This window comes from Mustela nivalis (assembly GCF_964662115.1).
Source record: "Mustela nivalis genome assembly, chromosome: 4".
Classification (NCBI taxonomy): domain Eukaryota; kingdom Metazoa; phylum Chordata; class Mammalia; order Carnivora; family Mustelidae; genus Mustela; species Mustela nivalis.
Genome location: NC_139023.1, coordinates 163,968,365 through 163,985,324, shown reverse-complemented (window position 1 = coordinate 163,985,324; position 16,960 = coordinate 163,968,365).

The following is a 16,960-nucleotide window of genomic DNA, read 5'->3' as shown; positions in this document are numbered from 1 at the left end:
TATATATATTATAGATATATATTTATGCCATCTATAATATATATATAATAATATATATATATATGCCATCTCCCACTAGATGCCAGCCATTCCACCACAGCCTAGGACCCATGGAATCACACTTGTTCAAAAAAGGAATGCATTGTATGTCCCAAACACATACCAAGTCCATCTCATCTTCCTTTTTGAATCCAAGGGATTGCCTAGGAAAGAGATGTTCCAAATACATCTGGGAGCCAGATTATCTATCTATCTATCTATCTATCTATATATATATATGAATGTAGACATCTAATCTCACACATATTAAAGCTGGAATAGGAGCCAGGTTCAGAAAGAATGTAATCTTACCATTTCCGAGGATGTGGATGAATCTAGAGTGTATTTAGCTAAGCCATATCAGTAAGAAATGACCAATAGCCTATCATTTGCGGTCTATGGAATTTCAGAAAGAAAAGATGAACATAGTCTTGGGAGAACGAGAGGTCAGTGAGGAAAGGGACTCCAACCCAGCACCAACTGAAGGTAGCTAGAGACCAGGGGTGTGGAGAGGAAGGATTCAATGGGTAATGGCTCTTAGGGAGGGCAGTCATTGTGATGAGTTCTGGGTGTTTTGTGCAATTGAGGAATCCTGAACTCCTACCCCTGAAGTGTCAGAACGAACACTGCATGGAAAGGAATTGGAATGGTAGTGAAGGAAGGAAAGAAGAAGACCGTGTTCTACTTCTTGAAGACAGAGGTAAAAATGGAGTGATTTTCACTCTCTTGTCTTGATTATCATTAGCAAACATACTGTGTTACGATCCACTAGATTCTGATGGCATAAGGCGCCAGGCCAAAAAGTTTCAGATATCAGAGCATGGCCATGTTTCATGGATATATTCCTTGCAGTTCGTCCAGGTCAAAGGGTAAGTGGAGAGAAATAAGGAAGAATAGGAAAGGAGGTGTGAAGCAGTCAAGAGGTTGCCTTCCCCCTTTGACAAGGAAGCCTTGGGACGATGTCAATTGAGAAAAAGGAGAGGGGAACCAAGAATTTTTGGCAGGCAGGGGTTTTCCAGGTCTGCCTAGAGCTGTCAGGGGTCTGTGAAGAGAGCTGAAGTAGGGGTGTTGCATATCCAAACTGCTGATGTGGAGGTTGGTTCCACGAGGAGCCGAGATGAGGATGGTGGTCAGGTAGCGCATCATGCTCCAGGGGGCAGAAGAACGTGGGTGAGGACTCATGGGGACATGCATTTTTCACTGGCTCTGATGGCCCCATGGAGCTTCAAACAGACTGGTGACCTGCTAGGTGGCTGGCGGCCTCCTACGGTGTGACTTCAGGCTTCCCAACCAGAGAGTTTGCGAGACAGGCCCCTGTCGAAGGAAGCTTGAAAACATGACTTAGGGTTCCAGTGATGGACATGGGGAATGGCTGCACCGATCTGCCAGTGCGGAGAGGGCTCCCTTCTGGGTTGACTTCAGGAAATGAATCCTGCAGTGCGGCAGAATCTGGGTTTGTGGGCAGGGAAAACAACGAGGGTAGTGGTGGTTTACAAGAGAGACCAGGCTGGTTTGCTCCAACTTGGGATCAACTTGGAGAGGACGCTCGTGGGAATTGGGCATAATTGAGGGGCCCTAAGGACCCTCGTGACCACAGTGACCAAGGTCGCTTAAAATCGTGGCAGGTGGCGTCCAAAAGTGGCCTTGAGGGACAGGACCCTTGAGGGAGGAAGTTTGGGAAAAAGAGTTGAGGACCCATTACCAGGTCCTGAGTTGAGGAAGAAGGTGAGGGCTCATGCCTGAGACTCAGGGCTGGCCCAACTCCATGGGACAGTACCAGGGAAGGGACGACCAGAATCTGAGGAGCAGTACACCTTGGAATTGTCAGGGCCTGGCAGCTTTGTATTAACACTTGAACATTCTGGTGGGGTTTGGACATGATCGCTCATGATGCTGGGCCATGCTCAGGAGACGGTCATGCAACGTGCCACACCAGAAGCAATTTCGCTCGGTGTTATCTGGCCAGTTCTCAGGAGCATTCTTCCCAAACTGGGATCACTTTGGACAGAATGCTCCTGAGCATTGGCTGGCGTTGTGCAGCCCTGCAGAACGCTTTGCTCCCTGTGGCCATGGGCCCTTTCTTGCTCGGGACATGTCGCAAACACCAGGAAAATGTGAGAGATGATGCGACCCACCTGGGGGCACCAGTGCAGAGGAGCCTTCCTGGAGCAGAGTTGAGAGATGGGTTCTCCTTTCTCCACATCCTCTCCAACACATGTTGATTCCTATCTTGCTGATTTGGGCCATTCTAACTGGTGTCAGGTACTATCTCAATGTGTTTTAATTTGAGTCTCCATGAGGGCTAGTGATGATGAACATTTTTTCATGTGTCTGATAGCCATTTGTATGTCTTCATTGGAGAAATGTCTGTTCCTACATTTTGCCCATTTTTTAATATGATTGTCTGTTTTGTGTGTGTTGAGTTTGAGGAGTTCTTTATACAACCTTGATGTCAACATTTTGTCTGTACTATCATTTGCAAATATCTTCTCCCATTCTCTAGGTTGCCTCTGTGTTTTGTTGACTGTTTCCTTTGCTGTGCAGAAGCTTTTGAATTGATGAAGTCCCAAAAGTTCATCTTCGCTTTTGTTTGCTTTGTCTTTGGAGACATATCTTGATAGAAGTTGCTGTGGCCAGTGTTGAAGAGCTTACTGCCTATGTTCCCCTCTACAATTCTCATGGATTCCTACCTCAAGTTTTGGTCTTTTATCCATTTCGAGTTCTCTTTGTGTTTGGTGTAAGAGAATTGTCGAGTTCTTTCATCTACACATAGCTGTCCCAATTTTTCCAGCACCATTTATTGAAGAGACTGCCTTTTTCCCACTGTATATTTCTTCCTACTTTGTTGAAGATTATTTGACCGTAGAGTTTATTGCCCATATCTCAGCTTTCTACTCGGTTTCACTTGTCTATGGTTCTGTTTTTATATGAGTCCCATGCTCTATTGGTGATCACAGCTTTGTATAACACTGAAAATAAGACAACGTGATGCTCCCAGTTTTGTTTTTCTTTTCGGCATTTCCTTAGCAATACAGAGTCTTTCTGACTCTACACAAATTTTAGGCTTGTGTTGGCTCCAGGGCTTTAAAACATACTGGTGGAATTTTCATCAGAAAGGCATTAAAAGGATCGATTGCTCTAGGCAGTCACTTAACATTAAATGCCTAGACATTTAAGCAATGTTTATTCTTCTGATCCATAAGCATGGAATGGGCTTCTGTCTTTTTCATTTTCTTCAATTTCTTTTATGAGTGTTGTGTAGTTCCTCGCTTACAGATCCTTTACCTCTTTTGTTTGGTTTATTCCCAGATATGTTATGGTTTGGGTGTTGTAGTAAATGGAATCAATTCTCTAATTTCCCTTTCTGTATTTTCACTGGTAATGGATAAGAAAGCCAATAATTCCTGTACAATGATTTTGTATCCTGCCACATTATTGAATTGCTGAATGAGTTCTAGTAGTTTGGGGGTGGAGACTTTTGGGTATTCCATATAAAGTATGTCAACTGTGAAGAGAGAGATTGACTTCATTGCCAATTTGGATACATTTTATTTCTATTTATTGTCTGTTTGCTGATGCGAGGACTTCAAATACTACGTTGAACAAGAGTGGTGAGAGTGGGCATCCTGGTCATGTTCCTGATCTCAAAGGGAAGGCTGTCAGCTTTTACCCATTGAGGAGGATATTTACTGTGAATTTTTCATATAAACATTTGATGAAGTTGACAAATATTCCCTCTATCCCTATACTTTGAAGGGTTTTAATCAGGAACGGATGCTGTCAAATGCTTTTTCTGCATCAGTTGAGAGACCATATGGTTCGCTCGCCTCTCTTCTTAATTTGTTCTATGACATTGATTTGCAAATATTGAACCACCCTTGCGACCTAGGGATAGACCTCACCCGGTCATGGTGGATAAACTTTTTAATGTACTTTTGGATCCTATTAGCGAGGATCTTTTGAGAATCTTAGCATCCATACTCATCAGTGATATTTGTCTGAAATTCTCCTTTTTGATGAGGTCTTTGCCTGGTCTGTGGATCATGATCAGGGTAATGTTGGCTTCATAAAAAATTGTCTGGAAGTTTTCCTTCTGCTTCAATTTTTGGAAAGAGCTTCAGGAGAAGAGGTATTCTTTCTTCTCTAAAGGTTTGGTAGAATTCCCCAGCCAATCCATCATGTCCTGGGCTCTTGTTTTTTGGGAGGTTTATGATCACTGCTTCAATCCCGTTACTGGATAACAGTCTATGCAGGTTGTGAATTTCTTCCTGGTTCAATGGTGGGAATGTATAGTTATCTAGGAATGCATTCATTTTATATAGGTGACTTAGATTATTGGCATACAACTGTTCATTTTTTAAATTTCTTTTTAGTGTTACCTTATTCATTGTTTTAGAAGCACACCCAGTGCTCCATGCAATCCGTGCCCTCTCTAATACCCAAGTATTGGTTCCCACAACCCCCAAACCCCCGCCCCTTAAAGTCCTCCGATTCATTTTCAGAGTCCATTATCTCTCATGGTTCGCCTATCCTTCCAATTTCCCTCCACTCCCTTCTCCACTCCATCTCTCCTTTTCAGCCATGCTATTTGTTATACTCCACACAGAAGTGAAACCATATGATCATTGACTCTCTCTGATTTATTTCACTCAGAAGAATCTCTTCCAGTCCCATCCATGTTGCTACCAAAGTTGTGTATTCATCCATTCTGAATGGAGGCATAACCCTCCATAGTGTATATGGACCACATCTTCCTTGTCCATTCTTCCATTGAAGGGCATCTTGGTTCTTTCCACAGTATGGCAAGTGTGGCCATTGCTGCTATAAATTTGGGTTTCAGATGGCCCTTCCTTTCACGCCATCTGTATCTTGGGGTAAATACCTAGGAGTGTAATTGCAGGGTTATAGGGAAGTTCTATTTTTAATTTCTTGAGGAATCTCCACACTGTTCTCGAAAAAGGCTGCACCAACTTGTATTCCCACCCACAGTGTAAGAGGATTCCCTCTTTTTTGATATAATTATCTGTTTTGTGTGTGTTGAGTTTGAGGAGTTCTTCATAGATCCTGGATATCAACCTTTTGTCTGTCCTGTCATGTGCTAATATCTTATCACATTCCCTGGGTTGACCCATTTCTTTCTTCACTGTTACCTATGCAGTGCAGAAGTTTTTGATTTTGATGAGTTCCCGAAGTTTATTTTTGCTTTTCTTTCCTTTGGTATGGAAGCATATCTTGAAAGAAGTTGCTGTGGCTGATATCGAAGAGTTTACTACCTATGTTCTTCTCTAGAATTCTGATGGATTCCTGTCTCACATTGAGGTCTTTTATCCATTATGAGTTTATCTTTGAGTATTGTGTAAGAGGATGGTCGAGTTTCATTCTTCTACATAGAGCTGCCCAGTTTTCCCTGCACCAGTTATTGAAGAGACTGTCTTTTTTCCACTGTATATTTTTTCCTGCTTTCTTGAAGATTATTGGCCGTAGAGTTGATGGTCCATATCTGAGCTCTCTACTGTGTTCCACTGGTCTATGGTTCTGTTTTTATGCCCCTCCCATGCTGTCTTGGTGATCACAGCTTCCTAGTAGCCCTTGAAATCAGGCAACGTGGTGCTCCGAGTTTTGTTTCTCTTTTCAGCAATTCTTAGCAATATGGGGTCGCTTCTGATTCCACACAAATTTGAGGTTTGTGTTTGTTCCAGCTCTTTGAAAGATACTGGTGGAATTTTGATTGCAATGGCATTAAATGGATCTATTTCTCTAGGCAGTGTAGACATTTTAACAATGTTTATTCTTCTGATCCATGAGAATGCAATGTTTTTCCATCTTTTTAGTTTCCTTCTATTTCTTACATGAGTGTTCTCTAGTTCCTCGAGTACAAATCTTTTACCTCTTTGGTTGGTTTATTACCAGGATTCTTATGGTTTGGGTCCTGTAGTAAATGGAATTGCTTCTCTGATTTCCCTTTCTGTATTTTCACTGATAATATAGGAGATAGCCACTGATTTTGGTACGATGATTTTATATCCTGCAACATTATTGAATTGCGGTATGAGTTCTGATAGGGGGCGGAGTCTTTTGGGTTTTCCATATCAAGTACATCATCTGTGTGGAGAGAGAGTTTGACTTCTTGGTTGCCAACTTGGATACCTTTTATTTCTCTTTTTTGTCTGATTGTTGTTGCTAGGATTTCACATGCTTTGTTGAACAAAAGTGGTGGGAGTGGGCATCCATGTCATGTACCTGATTTCAAAGCATAGACTGTCAGCTTTTACCCTTTGTGAATGTTATTCACTGTCGGTTTTTCATAGAAACATTTTATGAAGTTAACGAATATTCCCTCTATCCTTATACTTTGCAGCGTTTTAGACAGGAACGGATGCTGGATATTGTCAAATGCTTTTTCTTCAACAATTGGAGAGGACCATGTGGTTCTTCTCTCTTCACTTCTTAATTTGTTCTATAATATCAATTGATATGCGAATGTCAAACCAATCTTGTAAGCCAGGGATAGATCCTACTCAGTCATGGTGGGTAAACGTTTTAATGTACTTTAGGTTCCTAGGAGCTAGAATCTTGTTGAGAATCTTAGCATCCATATTCATCAGTGATATTGGTTTGAAATTCTCCTTTTTGGTGAGGTCTTTGAGTGGTTTGTGGATCAGGATATTGCTGGCTTCATAAAAAGTGTTGGAAGTTTTTCCTTCTGCTTCAAATTTTGGAAAGAGCTTCAGGAAAAGAGGTGTTAATTCTTTTCTTAAAGTTTGGTGGAATTCACTAGGGAATTTTTCATGTCCCTGGGTCTTGTCTTCAGGAGGTTTTTGATCACTGCTTTAATCTCGTTACTGGATAACGTTCTATTCAGGTTGTACATTTCTTCCTGGTTCAATTTTGGAATTTTACAGTTTTCTAGGAATGCATCCATTTCACCTAAGTTGCTTCGCTTATTGCCATATACTTGTTTATTTTTTCCAATTTTTTTTCAGTGTAACCGTATTCATTGTTTTTCCACCACACCCAGTTTCTATGCAATCTGTGCCCTCTCTATTAACCACCACGTGTTTCCTCAGCATCCAAACCCGCTCTTTCAATGTCAGATTATTTTATTTAATGTTGTGTACATTTTATTAAATTAAATTTATTTATTTTCGCAAAACAGTACTCATTAATTTTTCACCACACCCTGTGTTCCATGCAATCCATTTCCTCTACAATACCAATCACCTATTACCCCAAGCTACCACCCACCCCCCGCCACTTCAAACCCCTCAGATTCTTTTTCAGTTAAAGACCCTATGAAAAAGGAGTATTTCAGACCAATGTCACTGATGAATATGGATGCTAAGATTCTCAACACGGTCCCAGCAAAAAGGATCCAACAGCACATTAAAAATATTATCCACCATGAGAAGGTGGGATTCATCCCTGGCCTACAAGGATGGTTACATGTTCACAAATCAATCAATGTGATAGAACAAATTAATATGAGAAGAGAGAAAAACCACATGGTCCTCTCAATAGATGCATAAAAAGCACTTGTCAAAATCCAGCATCGGTTCCTGATTAAAATGCTTCAAAGTATAGGGATAGAGGAAACATTCCTGAATTTCATCAAATCTATCTAAGAAAGACCCTCAGCAAATATCATCCTCAATGGGAAAAAGCTTGCATCATTCCCTTTCAGATCAGGAGCAAGACAAGGATGCCCACTTTTACCCCTCTTGTTCAACATAGTATTAGAAGTACTAGCAACAGGCATCAGACAACAAAGTGAAATAAAAGGAGCCCTCAGATTCTTTTTCAGAGTCCATAGTCTCTCATGGTTCCCCTCCCCTTCCAATTTCCCCCCACTCCCTTCTCCTGTCCATCTCCCCTTATTCTCCATGCTATTTGTTATACTCCACAGAGAAGTGAAACCATATGATAATTGCCGCTCTCCACTTGATTTATTTCACTCAGCAGAATCTCCTCCAGTCCTGTCCATGTTGCTACCGAAGTTGGGTATTCATCCTTTCTCAATGGATGCATAATACTCCATAGTGTATATGGACCACATCTTCCTTATCCATTCTTTCGTTGAAGAGCATCTTGGTTCTTTCCACAGTTTGGCAACCATGGCCATTGCTGCTATGAACATTGGGTTACAGATGGCCCTTCTTTTCACTCCATCTATTTCATTGGGGTAAATACCTAGGAGTGTAATTGCAGGGTTATAGGAAAGTTCTATTTTAATTTCTTGAGGAACCTCCACACTGTTCTCTAAAGAGGCTGCACCAACTTGCATTCCCACCCACAGTCTAAGAGGATTCCCCTTTCTCCACATCCTCTCCAATACATGTTGTTTCCTGTATTGCTATTTTAGGCCTTTCTAACTGGTGTAAGGTGACATCTTAATGTGATTTTCATTTGAATCTCCCTGATGCCTAGTGATGATGAACATTTCTTCAGGTGTCGGATAGCCATTAGTATGTCTTCATTGGAGAAGTGTCTGTTCATATCTTCTGCCCATTTTTTGATATGATTATCTGTGTTGTGTGTGTTGAGTTTGAGGTGTTTTTTATAGATCCTGGATCAACCATTTGTCTGTATGGTCATTATCAAATATCGCATTCCTTGGGTTGCCTCTTTGCTTTCTTGACTGTTTCCTATGCAGTGCAGAAGGTTTTGATTTTGATGAATTCCCGAAGTTTTCTTTGGCTTTTGTTTCCTTTGCCTTTGGAGACATTTCTTGAAAGAAGTCGCTGTGGCTGATATCAAAGAGATTACTGCCAATGTACTCCTCTAGGATTCTGATGGATCCTGTCTCACGTTGAGGTCTTTTATCCATTATGAGTTTAACTTTGTGTATGGTGTAAGAGGATGGTCGAGTTTCATTCTTCTACATAGAGCTGCCCAGTTTACCCCGATCATTTATTGAAGAGGCTGTCTTTTTCCCACTGTATATTTTTCCCTGCTTTCTTGAATATGATTTGACCATGGAGTTGATGATCCTTATCTGAGCTCTCTACTGTGTTCCACTGGTCTATGGTTCTGTTATTTTGCCAGTCCCATGCTGTCTTGGTGATCACAGCTTCATAGTAACCCATGAAATCAGGCAAGGTGGTGCTCATAGTTTTTGTTTTTTTTCTTTTCTTTTCAGCAATTCTTAGCAATATGGTTTCGCTTCTGATTCCACACAAATTTTAGGCGTGTGTTTGTTCCAGCTCTTTGAATGATACCGGTGAAATTTTGATTGTAATGGCATTAAATGGATCGATTGCTCTAGGCATAATAGACATTTTAACAATATTTATTTTTAAGGTCCATGAGAATGCAATAGTTTTCCGTGTTTTGGTATTCTTCCATTTCTTTCATGAGTGTTCTCTAGTTCCTCAAGTACAAATCCTATATCACATTGGTTTGGTTTATTACCAGGTATCTTTTGGTTTGGGTGCTGTAGTAAATGGAATTGATTCTCTAATTTCCCTTCCTGTATTTTCACTGATAATGTAGAAGAAAGCCACTAATTTCTGTACCAGGATTTTATATCCTGCCACATTATTGAATTGCTGTATGAGTTCTGGTAGTTTGGGGGCAGAGTCTTTCGGGTTTTACATACAAAGTATGTCATTTGTGAGGAGAGACAGTTTGACTTCTTCGTTGCCAATTTGTATACCTTTTTTTTTTTTCTCTTTGTTGTCTGATTACTGTTGCTAGAACTTCACATGCTATGTTGAACAAGAGTGGTGAGATGGGGCATCCTTGTCATGTTCCTGATTTCAAAGTTATCACTATCAGCTTTTACCCTTTGAGGATGGTATTCACTGTGGGTTTTTCATAGAAACATTTTATGAAGTTGACGAATATTCCCTCGATCCCCAAACTTTGCAGTGTTTTAGTCAGGGACAGATGCTGGATTTTGTCCAATGCTTTTTCTTCATCAATTGAGAGTACCATGTGGTTCTCTAATCTTCACTTCTTAATTTGTTCTATGACATTGATTGATTTGTGAATGTTGAACCAATCTTGCAAAATAGGCATAGATCCTTCTCGGTCATGGTGGATAAACTTTTTAATGTACTGTAGGTTCATAGGAGCTTGAAGCTTATTGAGAATCTTACAATCCATATTCTTCAATGATATTGGTTTGAAATTCTCCTTTTTGGTGAGGACTTGCCTGGTGTGTGGATCAGGGTATTCCTGGCTTCAAAAAAGTGTCTGGAAGTATTCCTTCTGCTTCAAATTTTGGAAAGAGCTTCAGCAGAAGAGGTGTAAGTTATTTTCTTAAAGGTTGGTGGAATTCGCTCGGGTATCCTTCAGGTCCCAGGGTCTTGTCTTTGGCGAGGTTTTTGGGATTTTACAGTTTTCTAGGAATGCATCCATTTCACCTAGGTTGCTTAACTTATTGGCATATACTTGTTTTGCTTTTTTTCCACATTCTTTTCAGTGTAACCGTATTCATTGTTTTAGAACCACACCCAGTGATCCATGCAATCCATGCCATCTCTATTATCCACCATGAGTTTCCCGAACATCCCACCCCCGCTCATTGAAAGCCCTAATAATCTTTTTAAAGTTGTATAGATTTTTAAATTAAATTTATTTATTTTCAGGAAAACGGTATTCATTAATTTTTCACCAAATCCTGTGCTCCATGCAATCCATTCCCTCTATAATACCCAGCACTTGTTGCCCAAAGTCCCACCCCCCACCCGACACTTCAAACCCCTCAGATTGTTTTTCAGGCAAAGACCCTACTGAAAAGGAGAATTTCAGACCAATATCACTGATGAATATGGATGCTAAGATTCTCAACAAGATCCTAGCAAACAGGATCCAACAGTACATTAAAAAGATTATTCACCATGACCAGGTGGGATTCATCCCTGGCCTACAAGGATGGTTAAACGTTCACAAATCAATCAATGTGATAGAACAAATTAATATGAGAAGAGAGAAGAACCACATGGTCCTCTCAATTGATTCAGAAAAAGCATTTGACAAATTCCAGTATCCGTTTCTGATTAAAAAGCTTCAAGGTATAGGGAGAGGGAATATTCCAGAACTTTATCAAATCTATCTATGAAAGACCCTCAGCAAATATCATCCCCAATGGGAAAAAGCTTGTAGTATTCCCGTTGAGATCAGGAACAAGACAAGGATGCCCATTTTCACCCCTCTTGTTCAACATAATATTAAAAGTCCTATCAACAGGAATCAGACAACAAAGAGAAATAAAAGGCCCAGATTGTTTGTCAGAGTCCATAGTCGCTCATGGTTTCCCTCCCCTTCTAATTTCCCTCCACTCCCTTCTCCTCTCCATCTCCCCTTGTCCTCCATGCTATTTGTATGACTACACAGAGAAGTGAAACCATATGATAACTGCCGCTCTCCACTTGATTTATTTCACTCATCAGAATCTCTTCCAGTCCCGTCCATGTTGCTACCGAAGTTGGGTATTCATCCTTTCTCAATGGAGGCATAATACTCCATAGTGTATATGGACCACATCTTCCTTATCTATTCTTCCGTTGAAGGGCATCTTGGTTCTTTCCACAGTTTGTCAACCGTGGCCTTTGCTGCTTTAAACATTGGGTTACAGATGGCCCTTCTTTTCACTCCATCTGTGTCTTTGGAGTAAATACCTAGGAGTGTAATTGCAGGGTTATAGGAAAGTTCTATTTTAATTTCTTGAGGAATCTCCACACTGTTCTCTAAAGAGGCTGCACCAACTTGCATTCCCACCCACAGTGAAAGATAATTCCCCTTTCTCCACATCCTCTCCAACACACATTGTTTCCTGTCTTGCTATTTAAGGCCATTCTAACTGGTATAAGGTGACATCTTAATGTGGTTTTAATTTGAATCTCCCTGATGCCTAGTGTTGATGAACATTTCTTCAGGTGTCTGATAGCCATTAGTATGTCTTCATTGCAGAAGTGTCTGTCCATATCTTCTGCCCATTTTTTGATATGATTATCTGTTTTGTATGTGTTGAGTTTGAGGTGTTCTTCATAGATCTGGATATCAACCTTTTTTCTGTATGGTCATTATCATATATCTTATCACATTCTGTGGGTTGCCTCTTTGCTTTCTTGACTGTTTCCTATGCAGTGCAGAAGGTTTTGATTTTGATGAGTTCCCGAAGATTACTTTGGCTTTTGTTTCCTTTGCCTTTGGAGACATTTATTGAAAGCAGTCGCTGTGGCTGATATCGAAGAGATTACTGCCTATGTACTCCTCTAGGAATCTGATGGATTCCTGCCGCACGCTGTGGTCTTTTATCCATTATGGGTTTTTAATTGTGTATGGTGTAAGAGGATGGTCGAGTTTCATTCTTCTATATAGAGCTGCCCAGTTTTCCCTGCACCAGTTATTGAAGAGGCTGTCTTTTTTCCACTGTATATTTTTTCCTGCTTTCTTGAAAATTATTTGGGCATAGAGTTGATGATCCATATCTGAGCTCTTACTGTGTTCCACTAGTCTATCGGTCTGTTTTTATGCCAGTCCCTTGCTGTATTGGTGGTCACAGCTTCATAATAACCCTTGAAATCAGGCAACGTGGTGCTCCTAGTTGTTTTTTTTTTTTTTTTTTTTTCTTTTCAGGAATTCTTGGCAATACGGGGTCGCTTCTGATTCCACACAAATTTTAGGCGTGTGTTTGTTCCAGCTCTTTGAAAGATACCGGTGGAATTTTAATGGAATGTCATTAAATGAACCGATTGCTCTAAGGAGTATATACATTTTAACAATGTTTATTCTTCTGATTGATGAGAATGCCATGGTTTTCTATCTTTTCGGTGTTCTTCCATTTCTCTCATGAGTGTTCACTAGTTGCTCGAATACAAATCTTTTACCTCTTTGGTTTGGCTTATTCCCAGGTATCTTATTGTATGGGTGCTGTAGTAAATGTAATTGATTCTCTAATTTCCCTTTATTTATTTTCATTGATAATGTAGAAGAAAGCCACTGATTTCTGCACCATGATTTTGTTTCCTGCCACATTATTGAATTGATGTATAAGTTCTGATAGTTTGGGCACAGAGTCTTTTGGGTTTTCTATATCAAGTACGGCATCTGTGAGGAGAGATAGTTTGACTTGACTTCTTGGTTGCCAATTTGGATACCTTTTATTTCTCTTTGTTGTCTGATTGCTGTTGCTAGGACTTCACATGCTATGTTGAACAAGATTCGTGAGAGTGGGCATCCTTGTCATGTTCCTGAATTGAAAGCAATGGCTGTCAGCTTTTACCCTTTGAGAATGGTACACACTGTGTGTTTCTCATTAAAACATTTTATGAAGTTGACGAATATTTCTGCTATCCCTGTACTTTGTAGCTTTTTAGTCATGGACGGATGCTGGATTTTGTCCAATGCTTTTTCTTCACCATTTGAGAGGACCACGTGGTTCTTCTCTCTTCACTTCTTAATTGGTTCTATGACATTGATTGATTTGCGAATGTCGAACCAACCTTGCAAGCCAGGGATAGATCCTACTCGGTCATGGTGGATAAACATTTTAATGTAGTGTAGGTTCCTAGGAGCTAGAATCTTGTTGAGAATCTTAGCACCCATATTCATCAGTGATATTGATTTGAAATATTCCTTTTGGTGAGGTCTTTGCCTGGTTTGTGGATCCGGGTAATGTTGGCATCAAAAAAAGTGTCTGGAATTTTTCTTTCTGCTTCAAATTTTGGAAAGGGCTTCAGGAAAAGCAGTGTTACTTCTTTTCTTAAAGTTTGGTAGAATTCACTAGGGCATCCTTCAGGTCCTGGGGTCTTGTATTTTGTGAGGTTTTTGATCACTGATTTAATCTCGTTACTGGATAACGGTCCATTCAGGTTGTACATTTCGTCCAGGTTCAATTTTGGGGTTTTAAAGTTTTCTAGGAATGCATCCATTTCACCTAGGTGGTTGCTTATTGGCATATATTGTTTTATTATTTTTCCCAATTTCTTCTCAGTGTAACCGTATTCATTGTTTTAGCACCACACCCAGTGCTCCATGCAATCTGTGCCCTCTCTATTACCCACCACGTGTTTCCCCAACCTCCCATGCCCTCTCTATCACTGCCTCAGAGAATCTTTTTTTTACTGTTGTATAGATTTTTTAAATTAAATTTATTTTCAGCAAAACAGTATTCATTATTTTTTTCACCACACTCTGTGCTCCATACAAACTGTGCCCTCTATAATACCCACCACCTGGTACCCCAACCTCCCACCCCCATGCCACTTCAAACGCCTCAGATTGTGTCTTAGGCAAAGACCCTACCAAAAAGGAGAATTTCAGACCAATATCACTGATGAATATGGATGCTAAGATTCTCAACAAGATCCTAGCAAATAGGATCCAACAGCACATTAAAAAGATTATCAACCATGATCAGGTGGGATTCATCCCTGGGCTACAAGGATGGTTCAACATTCGCAAATCAATCAATGTGATAGAACAAATTAATAAGGGAAGAGAGAAGAACCACATGGTCCTCTCAATTGATGCAGAAAAAGAATTTGACAAAATCCAGCATCCGTTCCTGATTAAAACGCTTCAAAGTATAGGGATAGAGGGAACATTCCTGAACCTCATCAAATCTATCTATGAAAGACCCACAGAAAATATCATCCACAATGGGAAAAAGGTTTCAGCCTTTCCGTAGAGATCAGGAACACGACAAGGATGCCCGCTGTCACCACTCTTGTTCAACATAGTATTAAAAGTCCTAGAACAGCAATCAGACAACAAAGAGAAATAAAAGGTATCCAAATTGGCAATGAAGAATTGAACTCTTTCTCTTCACAGATGACATGATTCTTTATATGGAAAACCCAAAAGACTCCACCCCCAAACTACGAGAACCCATATATCAATTCAGCAACGTGGCAGGATACAAAGTCAATGTACAGAAATCATTGGCTTTCTTTTACACTAATAATAAAAATACAGAAAGGGAAATTAGAGAATCGATTCCATTTACTATAGCACCAAGAACCGTAAGATACCTGGAAATAAACCTAACCTAAGCGGTAAGGGATCTGTACTCGAGGAACTACAGAGCACTCATGAAAGAAATTGAAGAAGACACAAAAAGATGGAAGATCCTTCCATGCTCTTGGATAGGAAGAATAAACATTGTTAAAATGTCTATACTGCCTAGAGAAATCTATACTCTTAATGCTATTCTGATCAAAATTCCACCGGTTTTCTTCAAAGAGCTGGAACAAATAATCCAAAAATTTGTATGGAATCAGAAGAGACCCCGAATCGCTAATGAAATGTTGAAAAACAAAAATAGAACTGGGGTCATAATGTTACCTGATTTCAGGCTTTACTACAAAACTGTGATTACCAAGACAGCATGGTACTGGCATAAAAACAGACACATAGACCAGTGGAACAGAGTAGAGAGCCCAGATATGGACCATCAACTCTATGGTCTAATAATCTTTGACAAAACAGGAAAAAAAATACAGTGGAAAAAAGAAAGTCTCTTCAATAAATGTTGCTTGGAAAACTGGACAACTATATGTAGAAGAATGAAACTCGACCATTCTCTTACACAATACACAAAGATAAACTCAACATCGATAAAAGACCTCAATGTGAGACAGGAATCCATCAGAATCTTAGAGGAGAACATAGGCAGTAATCTCTTTGATATCAGCCACAACAACTTCTTTCAAGATATGTCTCCAAAGGCAAAGGAAAAAAAAGCGAAGAAGAACTTTTGGGACTTCATCAATATCAAAAGCTTCTGCACAGCAAAGGAAACAATCAAGAAAACAAAGAGGCAACCCACAGAATGGGAGAAGATATTTGCAAATGACAGTACAGACAAAAGATTGATATCCAGGATCTATAATGAACTCCTCAAACTCAACACACACAAAATAATCATATCAAAAAATGGGTAGAAGATATGGACAGACACTTCTCCAATGAAGACATACAAATGGCTATCAGACACATAAAAAAATGTTCATCATCACTAGCCATCAGGGAGATTCAAATTAAAACCACATTGAGATATCAACTCACACCAGTTAAAATGGCCAAAATTAGCAATACAGGAAACAACATGTGTTGAAGAGGATGTGGAAAAAGGGGAATCCTCTTCCACTGTTGGTGGGAATGCAGGTTGGAGCAGCCTCTTTGGAGAACAATGTGGAGATTCCTCAAGAAATTAAAAATAGAACTTCCCTATGACCCTGCTATTGCACTACTGGGTATTTACCCCAAAGATACAGATGTCATGAAAAGAAGGGCTATCTGTACCCCAATGTTCATAGCAGCAATGGCCATGGTCGCCAAACTGTGGAAAGAACCAAGATGCCCTTCAGAGGATGAATGGATAAGGAATATGTGGCCCATATACACTATGGAGTGTTATGCCTCCATCAGAAAGGATGAATACCCAACTTTTGTAGCATCTAGGATGGGACTGGAAGAGATTATGCTGAGTGAAGTAAGTCAAGCAGAGAGAGTCAATTATCACAAGGTTTCACTTATTTGTGGAACACAACAAATAGCATGGAGGACATGGGGAGTTAGAGAGGAGAAGGGAGTTGGGGGAAATTGGAAGGGGAGGTGAACCATGAGAAACTATGGACTTTGAAAAACAATCTGAGGGTTTTGAAGGGGCGGGGGGTGGGAGGTCAGGTACCAGGTGGTGGGTATTATAGATTGCACGGAGCACTGGGTGTTGTGCAAAAATAATGAATACTGTTATGCTGAAAATAAAAAATAAATTAAAAAAAAAAGAAAAAAGAAAGTAATCAAAGCACAAAAAATAAAATTAAATTAAAATTAAAAAAAAATAGGTTATGGACTCAGAAGTAAGTGCCATAAGAAGCATGATGGCACGGAAACAGAAACAGACACTAAACTTCCTTTCCAACATGTACACTAAAGCATAAGGCAAATCCTGTGCACTCAGAGACAGCTG